This window comes from Myotis nattereri, assembly GCF_964212035.1.
Source record: "Myotis nattereri genome assembly, chromosome: 14".
In the NCBI taxonomy this organism is placed as follows: domain Eukaryota; kingdom Metazoa; phylum Chordata; class Mammalia; order Chiroptera; family Vespertilionidae; genus Myotis; species Myotis nattereri.
Window position 1 is genome coordinate 51,803,789 of NC_138089.1, and position 24,215 is coordinate 51,828,003.

General features: G+C 41.0%; 1 protein-coding gene across 5 annotated transcripts in view; it reads right to left on the bottom strand.

The window, feature by feature from the left end:
• The window catches only part of LRRFIP2 (LRR binding FLII interacting protein 2), a 101,420-nt gene extending 90,754 nt beyond the window's left edge, over positions 1-10,666 (bottom strand). For all 5 annotated transcript variants that reach the window (XM_081106479.1, XM_081106477.1, XM_081106476.1 and 2 more), the window contains exon 1: positions 10,392-10,666. The gene's annotated coding sequence lies outside the window, so the exon portion shown is untranslated. The remainder of the gene's footprint in view (positions 1-10,391) is intronic.
• Between the last annotated feature and the right edge of the window lie 13,549 nt (positions 10,667-24,215).

Consider the following 24,215-nt stretch of genomic DNA (forward strand, 5'->3'; position numbering starts at 1 on the left):
AAAGGCAATCCTTGCCTTTCTTTACAATTTCATATTTTTAACTAACCAAAAATATCTTCACGTTATTTCCTACACCATGCATTAGATGATATCATTAGCCATGGTAAGAAATTTTGCTAAAGCATGGAACAATCTGGAAAAAATAAAAATGCCTTAAAAAAATAAAAATGCCTATAGTATAATCATTATACTATTCAGTATATTTACATAATGAAATTTAAAAATGTTTAAGGTACTTTGTGGTCTTCAGTCTATTTTTGAAAATCTAAATGAATACACAGGTTTTGGGACTGTGACCTTATAATGGGTGTTATTAATAGCCTTATTTGAACACTTGACTTAGAAGAAAATAGAAGATAGAAGTCATTAAATGGTACACTTAAGATCTATGCATACCTTTCTATGTAATTTTTAAAATATTTATTTATTTATTTATTTATTTGAGAGAGAAAGAGAGAAACATCAATTTGTTGTTCCACTTATTTATGCATTCATTGGTTGTGCCTTGACTGGTGATCGTACCTGCAACCTTGGTGTATCGGGACTTGGTGTAAATGAACTACCTAGCCAGTCTATACAATTTTTTTACTCCAAAAGAAAAAGACCTCAAAGCAAATCTTGAACTCTAGTCAATGATGCACATACTGAAATATTTAGGGTTGAAGTGTACTGATATCTGCTACTTATTTTGAAATGCATCCAAAAAAGTAGAAATAATGGATAAGAGGAATGAATATAGAGTATAGATAGGTGATAAAGTACAATAAAACATTATAGTGGAATCCAGATAGCAGGTACATGCATGTTCACAGAACTCTTTCAACTTTCCTGTGTGTTTGAAAATTTTTATGTTGGAGGGAAAACTGACTGGATGAGAAGGTAGACAACTAAGTAAACAAGAGTCACAGGAACTGAGAACTGCAATAAAAAATATTTTCTTAATTTCATTCCACAATATTTTTTGGTTTTCAATAAACAAAGTAGGACTAAAAACTAATGTTGGTCATTTCTGGTAAAACCATAATTTTCTACGAGATTTAACATTAACCATCACTCTTAGAGACATAATGAAATTCAAAGTAAATGAAAAACACATTGCTAATTTTAAGCAGAATAAACATTGAATTAACCTTTAAAATTAAAAATCTGACTCAAATCAAAAGGTCAAATTAGAACAAAAAAGCAACCACTAATGTCCTCAAAGTTCTGGGAAAAAACACATCAATTTTTAAGTCTACAAGTTTTTATTATCAGGGAAAAATTATTTGAAATTTTCAGGTTTCCCTGAAGGCCTCTATGATTCCTTCCACCCCCTGTAGCTCACTCACTGGAAAAAAAAAAATAATAGCAACATGAGATATTTTTATATGAGAAAGGAATCCTATATAATAAAACCCTAATATGCAAATCGACCAAATAGTGGAACAACTGGTCGCTATGACACACACTGATCACCAGGGGGCAGATGCAGGAGCTGCCTCCTGATGGTCAGTGTGCTCCCACAGTGGGAGCACTGCTCAGCCAGAAGCCGGTAAGGAGCGAGGAGTCCCAGACTGCAAGAGCTCTGGACTGCGAGAGGGATGTCTACCGAGGGGTCCTGGACTGCGAATGTTGTGCACCAGGCCTCTAGTTTTTACATGAGAGAGGAAGATGTCAACGTTTTCCCTCTTTGGAGCCATGCTTGTCGGTCAGCTTTGTGTAGCTTAAACCTTCCTTAGATAGAAAGGGCAAACAAATATCCTGAATGGTAGGCAAGATACCAGAAGGCAACAAGGAGACATAATGCAATATAAGTATAATGTTCATGGGGAATGATTGCAGAGAAGAGCAGAGCTAACAAACAGCACAGCTGTGAGAGTAGCTAATCCAAGTGCCACTCCAATCCAGCGATATATGCAATGAGTTCCCTTTAAGTTGCACTTACTTCTACTCATAAAAGTCCTAATACCAACACTTGGTTCCTTTTTATAAGAATAAAGAGAAAATGCCTGGCCATCATGGCTCAGTGGTTGAGCATCAACCTATGAACCAGGACGTCAGTTAGATCTCCAGTCAGAGCACATGACCAGGTTACGGGATTGATCCCCAGTGTGGGGTGTACAAGAGGCAGCCAATCAATGATTCTCTCTCATCACTGATGTTTCTATCTCTCTCTCCCTCTCCCTTCCTCTCTGAATCAACAAAAAAAAAAAAATACTTTTAAACAATGGCTTAAATGGTAAATTTTGTCATGTATATTTTACCACAATTTAGGGAAAAAAACAACTTGGAATGGGTAACAAAAGGTGAGTTTGGTAACAGAGGTTAACAGTGACTATCTCATTTCCTTGACGGTCCACTTAGATATAGTAATATCCATGACAGGAGAAGAAACATCTACTCCAAAACTGATCCCCCCAACCACCACCCCCCCATTTCTTTCTTTAGTCTTATAATCCTTGGGTCACTTAACTGAATATTTTTTTTAAAGCAACAACATGTATGCTTACTAACTGTAGTGTTTGTTATTATTAATGATTTAAACCATTTAACAGGAAAATAAATATTTAAACATCCTAATCCTCTGCATACAGTATACTGTACTATTTCTTTAACTTAGAAAACAGAGAGCCAAAAGATTGCTCCTAGCTGGTAAAATGTTTCCACTTAAAAAAGTGGGGGGTGTTGAAAGAATAACGAAGCGATCAGAACAAGTAACTTAAAAATTAAACTTGTTGCCCAGCCTATGTGGCTCAGGGGTTGAGCATCCACCCATGCACTAAGAGGTCACCAATTCAATTGCAAGTCAGGGCACATGCCCAGGTTGCAGGCTCAATCCCCAGTAGGGGGTATGCAGGAGGCAACGCTCTCACAGATATTTCTCTCCCTCCCTCTCTCTTCCTCTCTTTCCCTATCCCTTTCTCTCTCTCTAAAAATCAATAAAAACACACTTTAAAAAAATTTAATTTGTTTCCTAAAGCAGTAGGTATATTTTATAGCAAAAGTTGTTAAGCCCTGGCCTGTGTGGCTCTGTTGGTTGGAGTGTTGTCCTATACATCAAAAGGTCTCAGGTTCAATTCCTGGTCAGGGCACATACCTAGGATTTGTGGGTTTGATCCCATTTGGGGCGTGTAGGAGAAGCAACCAATTGATATCTCTCTCTCTCTCTCTCTCCCTCCCCTCCCTTAAAAGTCAATGAACAGCCGAAACCGGTTTGGCTCAGTGGATAGAGCGTCGGCCTGCGGATTGAAAGGTCCCAGGTTCGATTCCGGTCAAGGGCATGTACCTGGGTTGCGGGCACATCCCCAGTAGGAGATGTGCAGGAGGCAGCTGATCGATGTCTCTCTCATCGATGTTTCTAGCTCTCTGTCTCTCTCCCTTCCTCTCTGTAAAAAATCAATAAAATATATTTAAAAAAAAAAAAAAAAGTCAATGAACATGTCCTTGTGTGAAGAAAAAAAAAACCAACTAGTTAAAATGTTGGTGTTCATAATGAAGGAAAACCAAGATATAGAGAGTTCAAAGTGAAAACAATGGAAAAGATGAACTATGATTCTTTTAAAAAGGTTTTAATATCCCACTTCTGAAAATCAAAACATGCTCATATGCATGCTTTGTACAAGTAAAGCTTGTACTCTGAGGCTTTCCCAACCTCTTTTCCACCATCTCACCTCTGCTCTGCTCTAACCTCACTTTTTTTGGGGGGGGAAGGGAGGAGGGAGTAAAAGGCTGAAACAGGGAAGGAAGATAACAGGAATAAATCAGGTAATAGGAATAGAGAAGCGTAAAAACCAAAAACACTGCAGTTTATTTTTTTCTTCTCACACTGAATACTAAAAACATCTTCATCATCAAATGCTACCAACCAAATTTCCAAGGGCAAGAAAAAACTAATTTCCTGAAGTCACAACCTAACCTAAAGTACAGGACACAGGCTTTGCATCTGTAAATTAAGTCTATATGCCAAACTCCTTAAACAATCTTTACTGCAATACAGGTTACAATTAAAAATGATGACATGAACCTTGGTCCAAAGGGTGGAGCCCTAAGCTCTTTTACAGCTTTCTAGTCTAACAAGTGAGATCAGTTAAAGAACTTTAAACTCGAGTGCTTCATTGTCTAAGTATAGGAAACACCAAGGTTTTTATGAGAAGCACATGGTACAGGCAGCTATGCTGGGAGCTACCATCTGATAATAACCAAGAGTTTAAAGAGATAACTTCATGATATTGCACTGTTAACAGCTCTATGGGAAGAAGAGAATGAGAATTTGGGCAGAAGCTAATCTCTGTATGAACTCAAAATAATCCTGCAAAACAACTCATCCTTTTGATCCCAATGACAAGTGTGAAGGTCTCTCAATTAAACTATTTCAACTAGGGGCATGGCCTCCCTATGCCAGTAATAGTAATGCTTTTCCCCTGTTGTAAAACATGTGGCTGATTCTTGGCAAACACTCTCAGAAACAGAATGTAATATCAATACTGATACAGTCCTGTGCTCTTGTGTGTGCACATTTTCCTAAAACACTTTCCTCATTAGTTTTCCTTGATCATGCTCTTTCCCTTAAAAAGGAAGACAAAACACTGGATCCTAGGGTATGCATGCTAAGCAGATTTTCACCCCAAAATGTAGCCTTAATCTTCTGAAGGCAAATGTCCTTTACAGGCTCCCTCTTCTGTGGATGCCACTTTCCCTAAACCGCAGGCCTTCCGGATTCACAGCAGGACCAGGACAGATTACAGTTATGTGGTAGGTTCTGTCAGGCAAGCTTTGACAAGGCCTCAAAATAGACCCTGGGCACCAGCCAGGGAAACTGCCACTCACAAGTTCCAGCTTCATCGTAACACATTAGCCCCGTAGCACTTATTTTTCTCTAGTCTTTCTCATGTTAAAAGGGCAAAGATTCCTGAATCTCCTCTAGTCATGAGTGAGCTCCGTAAGATAGAAATTAAAAATTTTAAACCTCCTTTATCCTGCTCACCACACTCTGCAAAGTAAAGACTGAATCTGTGCCTACCTCCTGCCTTGGGAAATTAACCCATCAATAGCACTCTGGTTTGCAAAAGGATTTTTAGATCTCAAACTCCACAGAGGTTTATTTTATTATGAATAGACTGGGATGAAGAAGATAAAGGAAAAAGAGACTTGGGTTATTTATTTCCCTCATGACTAATAACATAGTAGCAGACTTCAGCAGGGCAAGAAGTTAAACGATATACAATGTTTTTAATCGATATTGGTCATAAAGTTCTAAAACAATCAACCTACTACAAAAGGTATTCATTTAACTATTACCAATTATAAATGAAGTGATTTGTCCATAACAGTACCAGTCCTTAAGCTACAGTATATTTATCCTGACCCCGACAAATAAAATTAACTACCTGTTACTCTAAAATGTTTTAAATTGTCTTATAAAATACAGTTGCAGTATTTTTTTAAATGGAAAGAAGAATAAGTAATACAAGTAATTAAGAGCTCCTTTCTCCTTCTGCAAGGTTAAGAAATAAGTTAACTTCTATTATAAAATAAAGCCAAACATAAGATTGAAATAAATTTTTAGATTTCACAATACTGCAATCACACTTTCAGAAATACATTCCATACACATACTCATGGACTAGTACAAAGACTAATAAATGAGTTGTTCACTATAGCAGCATTTGTATAAAACTACAAACAATCTAAATGCCTATTAATAAAAAATGGCAAAATAAATCATGAAAAATGAATAAATTATGGTTCATCTACATTAGGCAGGACATCCAGTCTTTTTAAAAAATCAGATGGGAAAGTGGTTCATCAGGAGTAGAAGAGGATATAGGAGGGATAAATGGTGAAGGAAGGAGACTTGAATTAGAGTAGTGAACACACAATACAATGTACAGATGTTGCATTATAGAATTGTACACCCGAAACTTATATACAATTTTATTAGTCAATGTCACCACAATAAATTCAATTAAAAAGTTTTTAAAAATCAGATGGACTTATATACTAATATAGAAAGAGCTCTAAAGCATATCAAGGGTAAGAATGAAAGGAATAGGACATTTCTCCTAAACATATGTGATTACATATGTAAAAGAAAATTTGGAGAAGGGTACACAGGAAACCATTAACAGTGGTTGCTCGGATTAGAGCAGGGGTGGGCAAACTTTTTGACTCAAGGGCCACAATGGGTTCTTAAACTGGACCGGAGGGCCGGAACAAAAGCATGGATGGAGTGTTTGTGTGAACTAATATAAATTCAAAGTAAACATCATTACATAAAAGGGTACGGTCTTTTTTTTTTTTTTTAGTTATATTCATTTCAAACGGCAGGATCCGGCCAGCATCCGGCCAGCGGCCGTAGTTTGCCCACAGCTGGATTAGAGGGTGGGGGAGTGAGAAAAGTTTAGCATAGAAAGGAGTTTCCCTTTTCACTATATAACGTTTTCTTTTTAAATGTTTTATCAATTTTATTTTTTTATTTTTTTTTAAATATTTTTTTAAAAATATATTTTATTGATTTTTTTACAGAGAGGAAGGGAGAGGGATAGTCAGAAACATCGATGAGAGAGAAACATCGACCAGCTGCCTCCTGCACATCCCCCACCGGGGATGTGCCCGCAACCCAGGTACAAGCCCTTGACCGGAATCGAACCTGGGACCTTTCAGTCCGCTCTATCCACTGAGCCAAACCGGTTTCGGCTATCAATTTTAAAATGTCCTACAAAAATCTACTGAATCCATAATGTGAGCATTCTCCTTCCATGTATGCCATTTTTTCCCTCTTCTTAACCACTTCTACTCTTATCTACTGCTGTCCCTACCACTAGACCAAAACAAAAGCATGCATATGCAACAAATCTCAGAGTTTCTTCAAGAAATACAATAACCTGGCCAGTGTTGCTCAGTGGTTGAGCATCAACCTATGAACCAGGAGATCACGGTTCCCAGTCAGGGCACATGCCAGCGTTAATCCCCAGTAAGGGGTGTGCAGTAGGCAGCCGATTAATGATTCTGTTTCATCACTGATGTTTCTATCTCTTCTTCTCCCTCTCTGAAATCAATACAGATATATTTTTTTAATTTTTTAAAAGAAATAGAATTCTGTCTCCCACCAAAATAAAGAAATAATAGAACAAATGAAAAAGTATAACATGATAAGCCCAGTTTTTAGCCCATTGTTTGATTCCTTTTAACTCTGGCCCAATTTATTATAGGCCAATAAGTTTTAAAAGTGCAATGGGCAACACACACACAAAATCATTTTGCCCTGCTCAGGTAGCTCAGTTGGTTAGAGCATCATCTGGATATGCCAAGGTTTCGGGTTCGATCCCCAGTCAGGGCACATACAAGAAACAACCAATGACTACATAAATGGGTGGAACAACAAATTGATGTTCCTCCCCTTTTTGTCCCCCTTCTTCTTTCTCTCTAAAATCAATAAATTTTAAAAAAATATTTTAATTATTTCCACAGGTGTCCTATCTATCATCTTAAAGGGGAAAATGGAGGAAATGGACAGTTATTTTACTCACAGGGTAAATTTGCATAATTTCTTCCTTCTGAAGTTTAAGAGTTCTGAAATGATGGTCATAAAGTCTACTCGTTATTTGCAAACTGGACACAGTAGTATGTTTTTCTGTTTAAAGGACCATCTCTCCATTCAGAGTCTCCAGAGAGAAAGCAACTATCTAAAAGGAAAAGGTTATGAAAGGGCCTTTTGTAGGTGCAGTGATCTTATGGTGCGGACAGAAGAATTTATTTCCTCCTAAGTGACCCTCATCAACATTCCCAGCACACTGCAGGGAGATATTTTTTCTATCCATCATCAATTCTGTTCCTTTTTACGCCAAGAGCAGGGTAACCAGTTCATAAAGAGCTTTGCAATAAACTGCTCCCTCCCTCTCATTTCTAGTAAAGATCTGTTTTTGTTTTTGTTTTCAGAGATAAAGAATCTACTTTGTCAAATATATTCTCCCTATCACTTTTTCTTTCATTGCAGAGATGCTTAAATCCTGACCTAAGGAGGCTTCTCTTCAGTATATACCTGTACAGACCATCAGCATGGTGACGGTGGTTTCCACGGGGGATTTTCCAAAAGGGGATCTCTGATCACGGGGAACTGAAACTCTTATGTCACTATTGGCTGGACAAAAACCAAAAGCAGCATTAGGGAACATTCTGAATTAAGAATCAATAATCTAGGAAACAAGATGCCAAAATTTAGTCAAAGAATTAAAGGAATTTGGTAAGCAAGACCAACAGGGTAAACTTACCATTACTTTATCACAGATAACTGAAGTTCTTTATAAATGAGAATCAAGGTAAAATAAGCTGAATTCCAGAAAGAAGAAAAGGAAAACAGTCTAAGAGTATCAAGAACTCTGTGATTCAAAGTTATTTTGCTAAACATTTTAAAAGCCAAAAGGATCAAGTTACATTTCAGCATAAAAAAGTTATTTCTAGTTTTAAATGAATTCATTCCAATAATAAATGACAGCTTCAGTACACACTTTCTTCTACACCAGAACTTAAGTAAAGAAGTCACTAGATATAGTCTCATTCCACATTTTTTTAAAAATATATTTTATTGATTTTTTACAGAGAGGAAGGGAGAGAGATAGAGTTAGAAACATCGATGAGAGAGAAACATCGATCAGTTGCTCCCTGCACATCTCCTACTGGGGATATGCCCGCAACCCAGGTACATGCCCTTGACCGGAATCGAACCTGGGACCTTTCAGTCCGCAGGCCTACGCTCCATCCACTGAACCAAACCGGTTTCGGCTCATTCCACATTTTTAAAGATAGAGTGGCAAAATGGGTGAAACCTTTCACTCAAGACTATTTCGTATACTGCAGGTTCTTTCAGTGAACTTGTCCCTACCTTAAGGGATGGTAGCTCTCCTTTTCACTGAAGTTGTTTCTGGAGCCCTTCATTTATCTTCCACATTGGGCAAAATATGGGTAAAAATCACAACAATCCACCTAGGAACTAACAATTCGACACCCAAACATTCTGCAAAAGTTCAATTTTTATTTCCTTACCACACTTCATGACAATAAATATCCAGCTACAAACTTAACCAAGTGTGATACAACACTTTCTATAAAATGAGTGAAGGCACCTAATAAAACAGGCAGCAACAAATGCCTAGCTTTCCTCTACTCCAATTTTAAGATCCAAATCAATGATTCACCAAGTAGTGACCTAACTTCCTATATGAATCACCCTTTCCAAAATTCTTATTCTACATCCCTAGAATACTAGATCATCATCTTCTGTATTTGCTAAACAGAACATGATGTTGGTAAAACAGGGTTAATTCTGCAAGACTGTCAAACCACAGCAAGCCTCCAATCCCGGCCAACTCTTATCTGCAACACTGTGCCTCCTCCAAAAACAGATTTATCCCCAAAATAAAATGTTATCTTGAAAAAATGTTATTTTAAACATTAAGAAAATCAGCCATCCATCCCCTGCCTCTGCCTCTCCCTCTCAGATGCCATCACTGTATCCACACTCTCTTCCTTTCGTGGATTAAAAAAAGGAATGGTCACTCTGTTATCCTCACACACCTTTGAGTCAATTAACCTACTCGACAGGTGTTTGTTTTTTTTTTTCCTATTTATGGCAGAAATGCTGAGTCATTAAATGGAAACGCAAAGAAAACGAGCTACAAATTAAAGTGTAGGATAAAAATATTTCCCTCGCCATATCGCAGCAGCCTGACTATTTGTATCTCCCGCAGTGAAAAAAGTAGAGCAAACCCCTGAACTTTTCCGCTTCCCCCGCTCACCCCGCTCATCCAGCTCTGCCCCCCATAATAAAGGAAACAAGGTGGGTTTCCGTAGGTCTTCCTGCTTCCCACAGGATCTTCCCAGGCAGGAGAAGCAGGCCTGGCTGGACTATATAACTTAACAATCCGGGTGTGCATAACACCCCCTATTAGTCAAGCATGAAGCCTGACGCTCCTAGCCAGCGCCAGTTATGCCTGCACTTCAGTTCGGGTCAAGGAGGAAGAAAAAAAAAAAAATGCTACGCCCTCCACCGGCCCGACACCGTTCCCCGGGTAGACCGGCTGGGACAGACCCGAGAGTGCCGCGTCCGGGAAGGAGGGGAAGGCGCCACGGGCACCCGGGACAGAGGGACAGCAGCCCGCTCGGCAGCTACAAGGCGAGCAACACCTTCCCCCGCGAGGACGCCGGGTGCGCGTTCGGCATCAGACGAGAAGCCGGGCACCGCGGGAGGCGGAGGGCGACCCTGACCCCGGAGCCCGCCCGGGGACGCGGCCAGCTCCAGCGGAGCCCGGCCCCCAGCAGGGGTCAGCGGCGGCGCGGACCCCGGGCTGCAGAGGCCGGGAATGGGGGCCCCGGTCCCCGCTCTCCCCCGGACAGCGGGGAAGAGCAGCCCTTACCTGTCCCTGGACGCGGGCAGCGGCTGCGGCGGCGCCGCCCGGGAAGGGCCGGAGCGCGGCCCGCCCGCCGGGAGCCCGCCGGGGCGAAGAGCGGGGAGCAAAGGGCGAGGGGCGCGGAGGGCGGCCTCGGTCCCAGGTCCCCGGCCAGGCGGGCCGGGCTGGACACGGCAGCTCCAGGTGCCGGCGGCCGGTCAGCCAGTCACGCCGGTGTCCCCGGGGCGCCGCGGCTCAGGCAGCGGGAACCAGCCCCCGGGAGGAGCCGCAGCCCGAGCGGCAGGCGGAGGCGGCGGAGGGGCGGGGCCACGGGGTCGGCGACCCGCTCACCCGGAAGTAGTTGTGGCCGCGGCCGCGCGCGCGATGGCTGGGCTTGATCCCGGCCGAGCCGTGTGCGCCCGGCTGCACCGCGACAAGCGGCGCGCCGCCGCGGGGGGGGGGGGGGGCGAGGCTCCGGCCACCCCGCCCCACCTCGCGAGATGCGGGGACCCCGCCGGACGGAGGGGGCGGAGTGCGACGGCCGGTAGGCGGAGGCCCGGGCGGCCTAGAGGTGGCTCCTCCGGGTCCTCGACCAGGGCCCGGGATGTGAATGGATGCGCGCCTCTGTTCAAGGCTGCACCTGTCCTGGTCGCCTCTATACTGTCCGCCCTCATGGGCATGGGTAAGTGGGCCGGGGTGGCAGTTCCGACTGTAGGAAACGGGGGTGAGAGGGTGAGTGGGTGCGGTTGAAATGCTAGCAGCCCGATGACCAAAATGAAAACGCGTGATTTTAAAAATCGTTTCCCGAGAAGACTGGTGGGGAGTGGGGAGGAGGAATGCACACAGAGTCCGTTAGATACCTGCTAGACACGGACCTGTCATTCATTGCAGAAGCACCTCTGCAGACCCACAAGGTCCAAGGCACTGGAGGAAGACCAGGACCCTGCTCTCTGGGTGGTAGACCGATTTAAACAAGCAAGCAAGGTAATGGCAGATTGTGTAAGGCTCTGCAGGAAATGACACAACAGTGATGAGAGAGATTATGTACCCTTTGGCAGGATAGAATGGCTGGACGAGACCACTAGAGGGAAGTGGCAGTTGAGCAGCCTCCTGAGAAAAAGAAGGAAATACACGTAGACACAGCTTTACCTACAGGGTTGGTTCTAGAACCCCCTGGATAAAAGCCCACGGATTCTATGGTAAGAACCTGTCCCCAAAGCCTTCTAGGGGCTGTTTCTGTGCTTCTGTAGTTTCAGGAGGCCTGCTCGCCCTGTAGATTTCATGGGGGTTTGGACTACATCATTGATAGGAGAGGTTCAAGGCATGAAGTAGGGAACTTTGGTCTGCAGACAGTGAGACCTCAACACATGCTTCATTGCATGATACCCTCGGCCTTGAAAGACAATTTCATTAACCTTTCACGGTTTTTCTTTCCGTGTCACTTTTTCTCAGATCTGTGAGCAAAATAACTTTTACCTGGGATCAAGAGGAGATTAATCTTGCCAAAAGAGCATACTGTTTTATGCTCTGAATAAAGGATGAATGACATATTTTGCTGAATCAGTTAAAAGACAAAATTAAAAGCTGATTTGCAAGAAAGAGCACCTATTCAGGTAATAATGCATTACCTGAATAATATCAATAAACTCAATGATTTTTTTCTTTTTTTAAAAGAAATATATTTTATTGATTTTTTTTACAGAGAGGAAGGAAGAGGGATAGAGAGTTAGAAACATCGATGAGAGAGAAACATCGATCAGCTGCCTCCTGCACACCCCCTACTGGGGATGTGCCCGCAACCAAGGTATATGCCCTTGACTGGAATCGAACCTGGGACCCTTCAGTCCGCAGGCCGACACTCTATCCACTGAGCCAAACCAGTTACGGCGATTTTTTTCTTTTTTTAATATAATTTTAAATTACATATTTTTATTGATTTCAGAGGAAAGGAGAGGAGGAGAGATAGAAACATCAATGATGAGAGAATCATTGATCAGCTGCCTCTTGCACGCCCCCTACTGGGGACCAAGCCTGCAACCCGGACAAGTGCCCTGACTGGAATCCAACCGTGACCTCCTGGTTCATAGGGTGATGCTTAACCACTGAGCCACAATGATGGGTCTCAATGTTTATTAAATATCAGTTTATATAACTGCATAATTAATCCAAAGATTGTTTGCATAATATTACAATGAAACTCTCTTGCCCTTTTTATTTTATTCTAACCACTTGTTTTGGCTCAGACCAAACTAACCGAGAAATATTTTGTTGTGTCTCCTGGGAAATCTGGGAGGGAGCTCACACTTCTTGAGTACCTGTGATTTGCACAACATTGTGAAAGCACTTAAATATCCCTTTCAGTACTGGACCAACCTTCAGATATGGGGGTTACTATACCCATTTTAGTAACAAAGACATTGAGATTCAGAGAGATTGTGACTTGCCTAAGTTAACAAAACTAGTAGATGGAAGAACTAAAATTTGAACTCAGATCTTCTGGCCCTAATTCCCTTCACACCATGTTGCTGTACTTTAGTATTTATTTAAGAGGGTAATATAAGCAAAGTGTCCAGCCAAGCAGATTTTTATGTTGCTTTTAGAATTTTATTACAAAATATACTTTTACATAGACTATACATGAGGCAATTTTGGAACTTCTCTGTGTTTTACTTCTCCCTTTATAGGATACTTGCTTTCTATTTGGCACCATAAAAACTATTCCACTTGTTTTAAGAGTTTATACTGTCATGTGTCTTTTGAACATTCCGAACAGTGTTATAAAGTACTAGAGGCCCAGAGCACAAAATTCGTGCACGGGGTGGGGGAGGGGGTCCCTCAGCCTGGCCTGCACCCTCTCACAATCTGGGATCCCTCAGGGGTCCTAACCACTCTGCCTGCCTGCCTGATCACCCCAACCACTCTACCTGCCTGCCTGATCGCCGCTAACCACTCACCTGCCTGCCTGATCTCCCCTAACCGCCTCTGCCTGCCTGCCTGATCACCCCTAACCACCTCTACCCGCCTGCCTTATTGCCCCAACCCCTCTGCCTGCCTGCCTTATCGCCGCTAACCACTCGCCTGGCTGCCCGATCGCCCCTAACCACCTGCCTGCCTGCCTGATCGCCCCTAACTGCTCGCCTGCCTGCCTCAGCCCCTGCCACTGCGGCTTCGTCCAGAATGACATCTGGAAGGCCGTTCAGCTGTCTGGTCTAATTAGCATATTACACTTTTATTATTATAGATGATGCTAACATTTTGTTATTGCAAGGGGGTTCTGACTAAATGCATCACTCTGAATTATTTCACAGGCAGTCTTTCCCTGCACATTTAGGACCTTCCTGCCAAAAATATGTGTTCCCATATCTTGATGAAATAATCTGACATGTGTATGCCCCCAAGTCTGTGTGGGCTGGCTGCTTTAGGGAAAAATTAATAGATGAAGGGAAATTTTGGAAGTGTTTATACAGTTCTGAGGAATGAGGTAGTAGGATTTGTACGTTTTTGTTCCTTTCATATCAGATCCTTCACATTTTTCTTTGATGATGTCAGGAAACAAATTTTCCTTTTTCAAGAGCAAACTCTCATTTTCATGGTTTTCACAAAATTGAGTTGTATTTTGCAAGCATAATACTGTGTTTCCCTCTATATACATCTCTGATAAACATTGTTAGTTCAAACATTAAAAATAATTACCACATTTCAGAGCCTGATATTTTTATTTGTAAAGAGTGTGTGTGTGTGTGTGTGTGTGTGTGTGTGTGTGTGTGTGTTGAAAGCATTTTCAAAATTTTGGTTAACTCCTCACAACTGTGTATATTTGTTTTAAATGTAACAAATATTCTCTTTCTAAAAATTCCTTCTTATCTAGACTTACTATTTATTCTTTTACTTTTGATTTGAAAATAATCGTAGACTCACAAGAAGTTACAAAAATAGTAGAGAAGTCCTGTGTGTCCTTTGTCCAGTTTCCCCCATTGGTAGCCTCTTACATACCTCTAATAATAGATTACTAAAACTAGGAAATTGACATCTGCCTATCTTCTTTAGATTTTTAGTTTGTTTTTGTTTCATTATATCAAAAAATTACCATTTGCCACAATTCATTTCTCTTGTACTTGATTTGGCTCTTCTCCCTTTCCTAGATAGTAAACTACCATCAATAAGCTTGCTGTGGTACTCATCTGGAATTACAAGTTGACTAAAAAATTCTGGAGGTCAACATGCTTAAAAATTACTCATTTGTAAGATTTTTGCTTTTTTTCTGCTTACACTATTCCATGTCTTAATAAACCTACAAATTTAGACAACCTGTGTATGTGTGTGTTTTATACAACCTCTGACCCCTGAAGCAGGTTTGGAAACAGGTGAGTTTGCAATACCCATTGGACAACTAAGCAGAGATATCAAAGAGGCAATTGAATATGAAAGTCAGTAATTCAGAGAAAATATCCAGGTAGGAAATGTATGAATCTATACAAAGAATAGGAATACTAGTAACCATACCTGGAGAATCAATTAGAAATACCTAGAGTTTAGCCTAAAGCCTCTTACCCGTGCTTTTGTTCTAGGCTGGCTTTGTTTGTAGATAGTTACCAGTTACTTTATGCTGCCTTTCAGAATGTTTATATGCATTTCCGTCTGCAATTCACTTGTGTTCTAAAGAGTTTAGACTTTTAATGTTGGGTCTTCCCAAGCAGATTACACATTTCGTGAGAAAAGATCTTACAATGCCATATCCCTGGAAGGTATTTTATAATGCTCATATAATAAACTAGTCTAATGTAGAGTTGTTGTTTTGTTTTGTTTTTTATTTCTTTTGTGTTATAAAGCATCAACTTTCTTTCTTTCTTTTTTTTTTGTATAGGTTTCCCCTTCCTCCCTCTCTCTCTCTCTCTCTCTCTCTCTCTCTCTCTCTCTCTCTCTCTCTCTCTCTCTCTTTTCCTTTGCAAAGTATTTATTGAAGAAACTGGGTTGTTTGTCCTTTAGTTTTCCCCATCCAGATTTTGCTGGCTACATCACTGAAGGGTAGTTTCCCCGGCATTTTAGTAAATTGGCGCTAGAGCTTAAGTAGATTCATTCATTCAATTAGTTTTGGCAAGAATATTTTATAGTAGGTGGTATGTTTTTTTTAAGTATATTTTATTAATTTTTTACAGAAAGGAAGGGAGAGGGATAGAGAGTTAGAAACATCGATGAGAGAGAAACATCAATTGGCTGCCTCCTGCACACCCCCACTGGGGATGTGCCCGCAGCCAAGGTACATGCCCTTGACCGGAATTGAACCTGGGACCGTTCAGTCCGCAGGCCGACGCTCTATCCACTGAGTCAAACCGGTTAGGGCAAGCATCGATTTTCTTACAAATTTTTAATTTAGACACTTCTAGCTGTCCTGAGAAAATAAGGATAGAGTTAGAATTTTTGATCTTTTGCCACCCGTGCTCATTTCAAGTCAGACAAAAGAAATTTTCTTATCAAAAAAAAAAAAAGGCTCAGCTCTCTTCCTCCATTTTGGCAGTAGACTCAGACTTCATGCCCAGCAAGATTTCAGTCCAGCATGAAAGAGATCCTTCCCAGTAGTTCCTGGATTCACTAATGGAACCAACGTGATGACCCGCCCATCCCTAAAGAAATTAACTGGAGCTGGAAAAATTCTGTGCTGTGATTGGCCAGTTATGAGTCATGCTTCACGTCTGGTTCACCCAAAGAAGAACATAGACTATAGGAGAGGGTGGTTGCCCAGAAAATAAGTGAAGTACTGTCAGCAAAATAAGAAAATGAATACTAAAGGTCAAGTAACTACGCCAACTAATGCAAAGGCCTAGGCTTTGTTCCTCCTGTAAGTTTTTAAAAGAAGTTCATAATGTCATGACACTCACTTTGACTCCCTTCCAATTTCATACACAATACTGCACTTACCCCTGAATCACCAGGTGAAAATATTAACTTGTCATTGATGAGTGAACGTCACAAAAAGGAAATGACTGAGTATAGAACTTAACCAGCTGGAAGGGTCAGTGTTTCAGCACAGGTATGGCAGGTAGTTTCTTGTCCTACAATTCTTTCCTACTGTCAGTCACCTGAAACATTTATTTGCACTCAATACCCTGGGGCCAGGGTGGCTGCTAGCTAAGATGCCTGGGAAACCACTACAGAAGCCAGTGAAGATCCATCCGCTCAAGTTTATTTTCTAGAACAGTGGTTCTCAACCTTCCTAATGCCGCGACCCTTTAATACAGTTCCTCATGTTGTGGTGACCCCCAACCATAAAATTGTTTTTGTTGCTACTTCATAACTGTAATTTTGCTACTGTTATGAATTGTCATGTAAATATCTGATATGCAGGATGTATTTTCATTGTTACAAATTGAACATAATTAAAGCATAGTGATTAATCACAAAAACAATATGTAATTATATGTGTTTTCCGATGGTCTTAGGCGACCCCTGTGAAAGGGTCGTTCGACCCACAAAGGGATCGCGACCCACAGGTTGAGAAACCGCTGTTCTAGAAGGACATTTACACACTGGAATCTTAAAAGCAAAATGTATCTACAAATAATGTTTTCTCTTAAGCTTCGTTTCAGCTTCACCATTTTCATTCCTTTCTATACTAACAGGTTACTTACCCTACAAGATGTCTGATCAGAATTGTATGGCATTTTTACATTTTAGTTCAAATTTTGCTGCAGAAAATCGATAACTTTGGTGAAAAGAGAATGTTGGCTCTATTCTGGAATTTGAGGTGGCTTCTGGTTTGCTGCTTCCCTGGACACAACATTGCATTCTGTGTTCTAGGACCTGCTTCAAGTTGGTGATGAGACTGGCAGAAAATCAAACCAAGCTAAATGGGTAGTTGTTGAAGTTAATCTCACCCCATGGAGCTGTCGCAAGCCCTGGAATAACCGGCTTTTATTAACAAACACAATACTGATCGTAATCACTGTCCTGTGGTCCTGTTCACCAAAATTTGGGGTTTGGAAATTGGATTTGGGTCTGGTTACCTTAAATACAACGAACCCTGGCCAAGTAGTTCAGTTGGTGAGAGTGTCATCCTGATACATTGAGATTGTGGGTTCAAGTCTTGGTTAGGGCACATATAAGAATCAACCAATGAATGCATAAGTAAGTTGAACAACAAATCAATATTTCTCTTTCTTTCTCTACCTTTCTCTGCTTGCCTCTCTCTAAAAACCAATCAATGGCCCTAACCGGTTTGGCTTAGTGGATAGAGCCGACTGAGGGGTCCCAGGTTCGATTCCGGTCAGAGGCATGCACCTTGGTTGCGGGCACATCCCTGGTGCGGGGTGTGCAGGAGGCAGCTGATCGGTGTTTCTCTCTCATCAGTGTTTCTAATTCTCTATCCCTCTCCTGTCCTCTCCGTTAAAAAATCAATAAAATATATATTTTTAAAAATAAAAATAAAAACCAATCAATGAATTTTTAATATTATAAAAAAAAGTAAATATAATGGCATATAACCATTAAAATTTCTATTGTAGGAGAAGGTAGCATAAGATAGTGTCAACTATGCATTTAAATGTAAAAAGTACATTACTAAACAATATGTTCTAGATCAGTGGTTCTCAACCTTCTGGCCCTTTAAATACAGTTCCTCATGTTGTGACTCAACCATAAAATTATTTTCGTTGCTACTTCATAACTGTAATGTTGCTACTGTTATGAATTGTAATGTAAATATCTGCTATGCAGGATGGTCTTAGGCGACCCCTGTGAAAGGGTTGTTCGACCGCCAAGGGGGTTGCGACCCACAGATTGAGAACCACTGTTCTAGATGATGCCAATATTGTTTAATATTATACAGACATAGGCAAATAATGGAGAAAACACCCAAATGTTAACCTTAAGAAATGGAGCCCTAACTGGTTTGGCTCAGTGGATAGAGCGTCAGCCTGCGGACTCAAGGGGCCCAGGTTTGATTCCGGTCAAGGGCATGTACCTTGGTTGCGGGCACATCCCCAGTAGGGAGTGTGCAGGAGGCAGCTGATCGATGTTTCTAACTCTCTATCCCTCTCCCTTCTTTATAAAAAACCAATAAAATATATTTTTTAAAAAAAGAAAAAGAAATGGAATGATCAGTGATTTGATTGTTTACTTTTCTAAATATTCCTAGATGAAATGTATTCCATCTGTACTCAGATAAATTAATTTTTAAAGAAAAGTAGCTTATTATACCAATACCCCACCAAAATATACAAAAGATATAACTACAAAGTAGATCTATTATGATTCTCACTGCTCAAAACCATTGTAGATTTTTTCTCCTACCTTGCATACATCATTTGTTCTTTCATTTAAAAAAACAAAACCAAACTATGTACTGGATGCTGGGAGTAAATGAACAATACAGGTGTGGCTCCTGCCCTCCTAAAACTGTCTAGTGGAGATGCAAGAACAACCCAGCATGTCACAGCTGATAACAGAGTTTTGTGCATTCTGCATCAGAACACCTAACCCTCCTTTTACACATCAGATCTGGCTTTGGTTTATCAGCTGACAAGAACATTGAGCTTCCACACAGTGGTGCTCGCTCTTAGTGCTTCAGTTTGAGCCACATCCCATCCTTGTTCACATAATAGTGTTCAATTGTTAGTGTTCAGTTATTTGAGTATTTATTTGCTCTTATTTCATAAAAACAAAAGTGTAAATACTAGTCATGGGGAATGTAGGTCTTATCAATGTAATTTGAATGGTATAAAGATGGAAACCATTAGGCGTGCCAGAAGCAGTAAATTTTTAGCCTCAATCAGATAACCAGCTATGCATGAAATGAGGCCAGTAAATTATGTGAAGGAAAAGAAGAAATGAGAGAACAAAAACATAATCCCAGAAAAATTTACTATTGAAGGTTGTACCTAAAATGTTAGGTGTATTCAGAGACTTTGATCTTTTCAGTTCTTCAGGGAAATATTCTTCCTAAAACATGTAAGTTTATTGTTTGCTTTTTAGATATTTTTTAAGGTATACTTTATGTTTGAATGTTGGAAACTGCCTGTGGTGGCTCACCACTGCCTACAGAATATGTCCTAAATCATTTACCACACCAATATTGTTAACATTGACAAGTTTATAGTGATACTGAGAAAATTTACAGGTCACCTATAAAAGTTGCTATGGTTAAGTTGCTACATTAAATGGTAACTAGAGGCCCGGTGCACGAAATTTGTGCACTTGTGGGGGGGAGGTCCCTCAGCCCGGCCTATGCCCTCTTGCAGTCCAGGGGCCCTTGGGGCATGTCCAACTGACGGCTTAGGCCTGCTCTTCATGGGAGTGGGCCTAAGCTGGCAGTTGAACATCCTTAGAGCTGCTGCAGAGGCGGGAGAGATTCCCGCCACTGCCATTGTGCTCGCCAGCCATGAGCCCAGCTTCTGGCTGAGCGGAACTCCCCCTGTGTTGAGAGTCTGCCCCCTGATGGTCAGTGCACATCATAGTGACTGGTCATTCCGCCATTTGGTCAATTTGCATATTAGCCTTTTATTATATGGTAATGGTAATTGGTAAATGAAGAGGAAGAATAAGATATTTAATCTGCCCTTTTATACATGTTGTATTTTAGAATAGCCAAAGAGCTAATAAGGAAAAGTCCTTTTGTATCAAATATTTTCAACTAACAAATATAAATGAAATGATAAAATTTTTAAATCACCATTTTGGAAATATCTAATAAAATAATAGATTTAAATAACAATCATCAATGGCTAATAAAACCATTAGGTGAAAGGTTGATGGATAGAATTTATAATGGATGGGTTGGGTTGGCAACACCTGGACCCACCAATCAATTTTAACATCGCTAGAAGTCGAACAGCTGTACATCATATGCATCATATGCAGTACAGATCACATATCGAATCACCTGTGAAGTATTTTTGCTCATCCCAAAATACTCTGAGTTTGAATCCAGTCAAGCCTGTACATGTAAATATCCATTTTTGAGAAGGAAGAGAATGGACAATAGAGGAAAGTGTCAACACCAAGAAGATGGAATTAACTAAACCCATAATATGAAAAGTTCTGCAGGACAAATGACAGGATTTCTTTAACATATAATTACCTTAATAAATTTAAAAGATACGTAAGAGACCTAACAACCAAATATAGCTCGTGGATCCTGATTTGACTAACCAGTTATTAACAGACATTTTTGAGGCAATACGGAAATTTGACCATAGACTGGATATTAAATGATAGAAAGGAATTATTATTAAATAAGGGTTAATTATTTTGTCTGTGTCATACTGTAGCTGTGTTTTTGAAAACAGTCTTTTGTCTATTAGACATATACACTATGAAATTCTGTGACCTCCAGAATTTCCTGCAAAATGCTTCATAGGGAATGGGGGGGAGTGTTAGGACAGATGAAACAAGATTAGGTGAAATGGGCTGATAAGTTTTAATGCTTAGTAATAGGCACATGAGAGGATAGGCATGCTCTCTCCTCCTGTCCCCAAAGCTCTCTGCTCTCTCCTCCTGTCCCAAAAGCTCTCTGCTCTCTCCTGTCCCAAAAACTCTCTGCTCTCTCCTCCTGTCCCAAAAGCTCTCTGCTCTCTCCTCCTGTCCCCAAAGCTTTCTCTGCTCTCTCCTCCTGTCCCCAAAGCTCTCTGCTCTCTCCTCCTGTCCCCAAAGCTCTCTCTGCTCTCTCCTCCTGTCCCAAAAGCTCTCTGCTCTCTCCTCCTGTCCAAAAAGCTCTCTGTTCACTATATAGGTAGGTACATTGTTATTAACTTAATTAGAGTACTCCTAAGGCTTAGGAAGAGCCACACTCAAGGGGCCAAAGAGCCGCATGTGGCTCGCGAGCCACAGTTTGCCGACCATTGAGCTAGGGTAACACCTTCCAGAGCAGTCAGCCTTGACTGTGATCACTGTGGCTCCTCACATGAGGGAAGAGGGTAGAGCAAGGAGAGAAAAGGATGTCTAGATTTCCCACTGATCTAGACCTGTGGGTTTGTGCTGACAAACCAGAGACCTCCCTGTGGTGAGACGTTGTACGTTCTTTGGTTGGTAAAACAGGATTTACTCATTACCCAGCTCTTGAATTACACAATTGTATCATTACAGTTTATGGGAACTACTAACTCTGATTATGATTCAGAGGTGTGCCCCAGAGTATTCTTCCTCCTCCCTTGTCCCTTGTGTAATCTTGGGCAGGTTGCTCTTCTCTAAATTAGGTTAATAAATACCTTGCCTTTTTGCCTCCAGGGTTGTTGTGAGGATCTTAAGAGATAAAATATGGAACTATAATTTTTGTGAATTATCACACGCTATACAAATGTTAGGCATCCTTATTACTCTAAACAACTAGGTGATTTATATCTAAAAGCCCCTTATTTCCTGTTATTCTAAAATGAATGTGTAATTAGTACATTATAAAATTAGATAGTGAGAAGCAAATACAGAGAAGTGTAGCATATAGTGTGATCTTCCTGAATTCTCCTATGTTACATAGGAATTCCTGGAAATAACAAAAATCTTATCCAGTTAATATTTAGCAGTTACATCCTCGAATACATTCTCATCAATTGAAGAGACAAATAAGTTACCATATATTCCATAAATAATGCCTATTACTCTTTTATAATCTGAATTTCATAAGTCAATATTTCCTCTATTTCAATTGGGAACTTCTAGAGCACAGTTGCCAAACTGCTCTATTGCCCATGGAACAAATCTGGTGACCACCTACTTTGGTATGGCCTGCAAACTTAGAATTATTTTTGACATTTTGAACTAATTTTGTTTTAAATCAAAAGAACAATATTTTAGGACACAAGAAAATTACATGAAATTTAAACTTCAGTGTCTATTTATTGCAACTCAGGGCACACCCGTTTTGTTTATGTACTGACTACCGCTGCTACGGCCAGTTGAGTAGTTGTGAGAGGAACCATATGGTCCACAAAGCCTGAAATGTTTACTTCACAGAAGAGCTTGCCTATCCCTAGATTAGAGGCTTCAAAGGGACAGACATTTTTTAAAAAGTAGGTTGCTAGCTATCTCTTAGGATAAATAAATCTGGATTATATGGATTCAACTTATGCATATGCAATAACAGAAATTAACAGTTATGGTTTAATATGCAATGACTAGATTTGAGTCAAGTGAGTCCATTAAAAATTGACTCAACCATTCTGGAAAAGCTCTTTGGTAACATCTACTAAAGCTGAACACACTCATACCCTATGACCTATAGGTTCCACTTTCAGGTGCTTACCTAGGCACCTAACTTCTCTTTAACGGGTGTAGTCCTGGGGTCACAAGTTCAAATACATACAGAGAGAGGGATCAGACAAGTAGTATTAACTGCTGGCCAGAAGGGCATTTTTAGTGGCAGTGGTTTAAGTGTATACACTGGACACCCGTTGGCATATCCGCCCTTCACTCTTTTGTTCTGCCTCCATGTCTAGACTTCAAGGTCCTGCCTCTCCCTCTCAGTGGCTGATTGCTCTTGGATCGACACCTTACCCATGTCAAGTGCCAATGATACAGTTGGTACTCTGTCCAGGTCTCCTTGAAGGGGAGTGCACCATCTGCCAGCTGCTGTGAGTGTTGGCTGCTAGCAGCTCACAGCTGCTCTCTTCTCTGTAATCGCCTTGCCCCAATATGTTTGAGAAACTAAGCCCTCAGCTAATAACTGATGGTCATAGGGGTACAAAGGGCAGGCTCATTGCTTCAAGATGCGATAACTACAATGTCCTCACTCTCCAGACCTCACTGTGGGATCAGGCTGAGGCTAGACTTGCTTAGTTCTGTTTTCTTCTGCATCCTGTTTCCCTCACTGAGAGCACTCCCCCATAAATCACTTGCACCAGAATCTATCTGCTTCTACGGAATCTAAGCAAAGTCAAAGGGATCATAAGATCCTTTTTCCCAAAGAGAGAGAGCCTGGACACGCTGAGAGCATCCAGTCAATAGCAACACAACCATGAATTTCCGGAGCTCCGTTTCTTCGCTTGCCAGCTTTCCTTTGATTTCATAAAAGCCCCCAGGAGCTTTCCAATAATCCCCCTTGTTTTGGTTTAGGTCAGCCCAAGTCCATTTTCTTCCCTGAAACCAATATAACCTTCACTAATAAGATGGGTGATTCAGGCCTGACTTAACATAGCTTTGGAGATATGACCCAATGCTTGGTGGGATAACATCAGTTGGAATCCTCAGGGAAAAGTTAATTGATTACTCTCCTGTTTCCTTGGCATAAGTAACTAGAAGTGTTGCTGGGAATGCTTCCCATCCTTTAATCCTTCAGGAATTCGCCTTGCTAGGAGCTCATTTGTTACCCAGGGTTGTGTTTCCCTGAGACCTTTCTGGTTCCCTGGAGGCAAGGAGAGCTAAATTCCTTCCACTGGTCATCATCCTCTGGTGTATCTCTTTGTTTCCAGTCCTGTTCAGGAAGGCTCCAGAATCTCTCTGGGGCTTCTTATCACTAAAATCTGCTTTTCTACATCTTGTTCTCTTTGTGAGCATGTGTGTGCACCCATAGGCAGGAAGTTTGTGTACATGTTACAAGAGCAGAAGGAGGAGGTGGTGGGGAAGTCACAGGAGGGTGGTCAGATTTCACATCACTGAAGTATGTGAAGGGTTGTAAAGAAAGGGCGACACCACACAAGCCTGATGAGTTCCACTCATAATTATTCACTGATTCCTCAGAAAATAGATCCTTCTGACCCAGACTCTCTCCTCTCAATAGTCAAAGGCAGCTTTTGTCAGAGCCAGTAATTGTGCCTCTACGCCAGTTTCATGTAGTTTAGCCCAAGACAAGTTTCAACCTGAGCCAAAGGTAGAGATAGCCAGAATATATTTTTAGATATGAGCCTACATTCTGATTTCCAGTGGGCA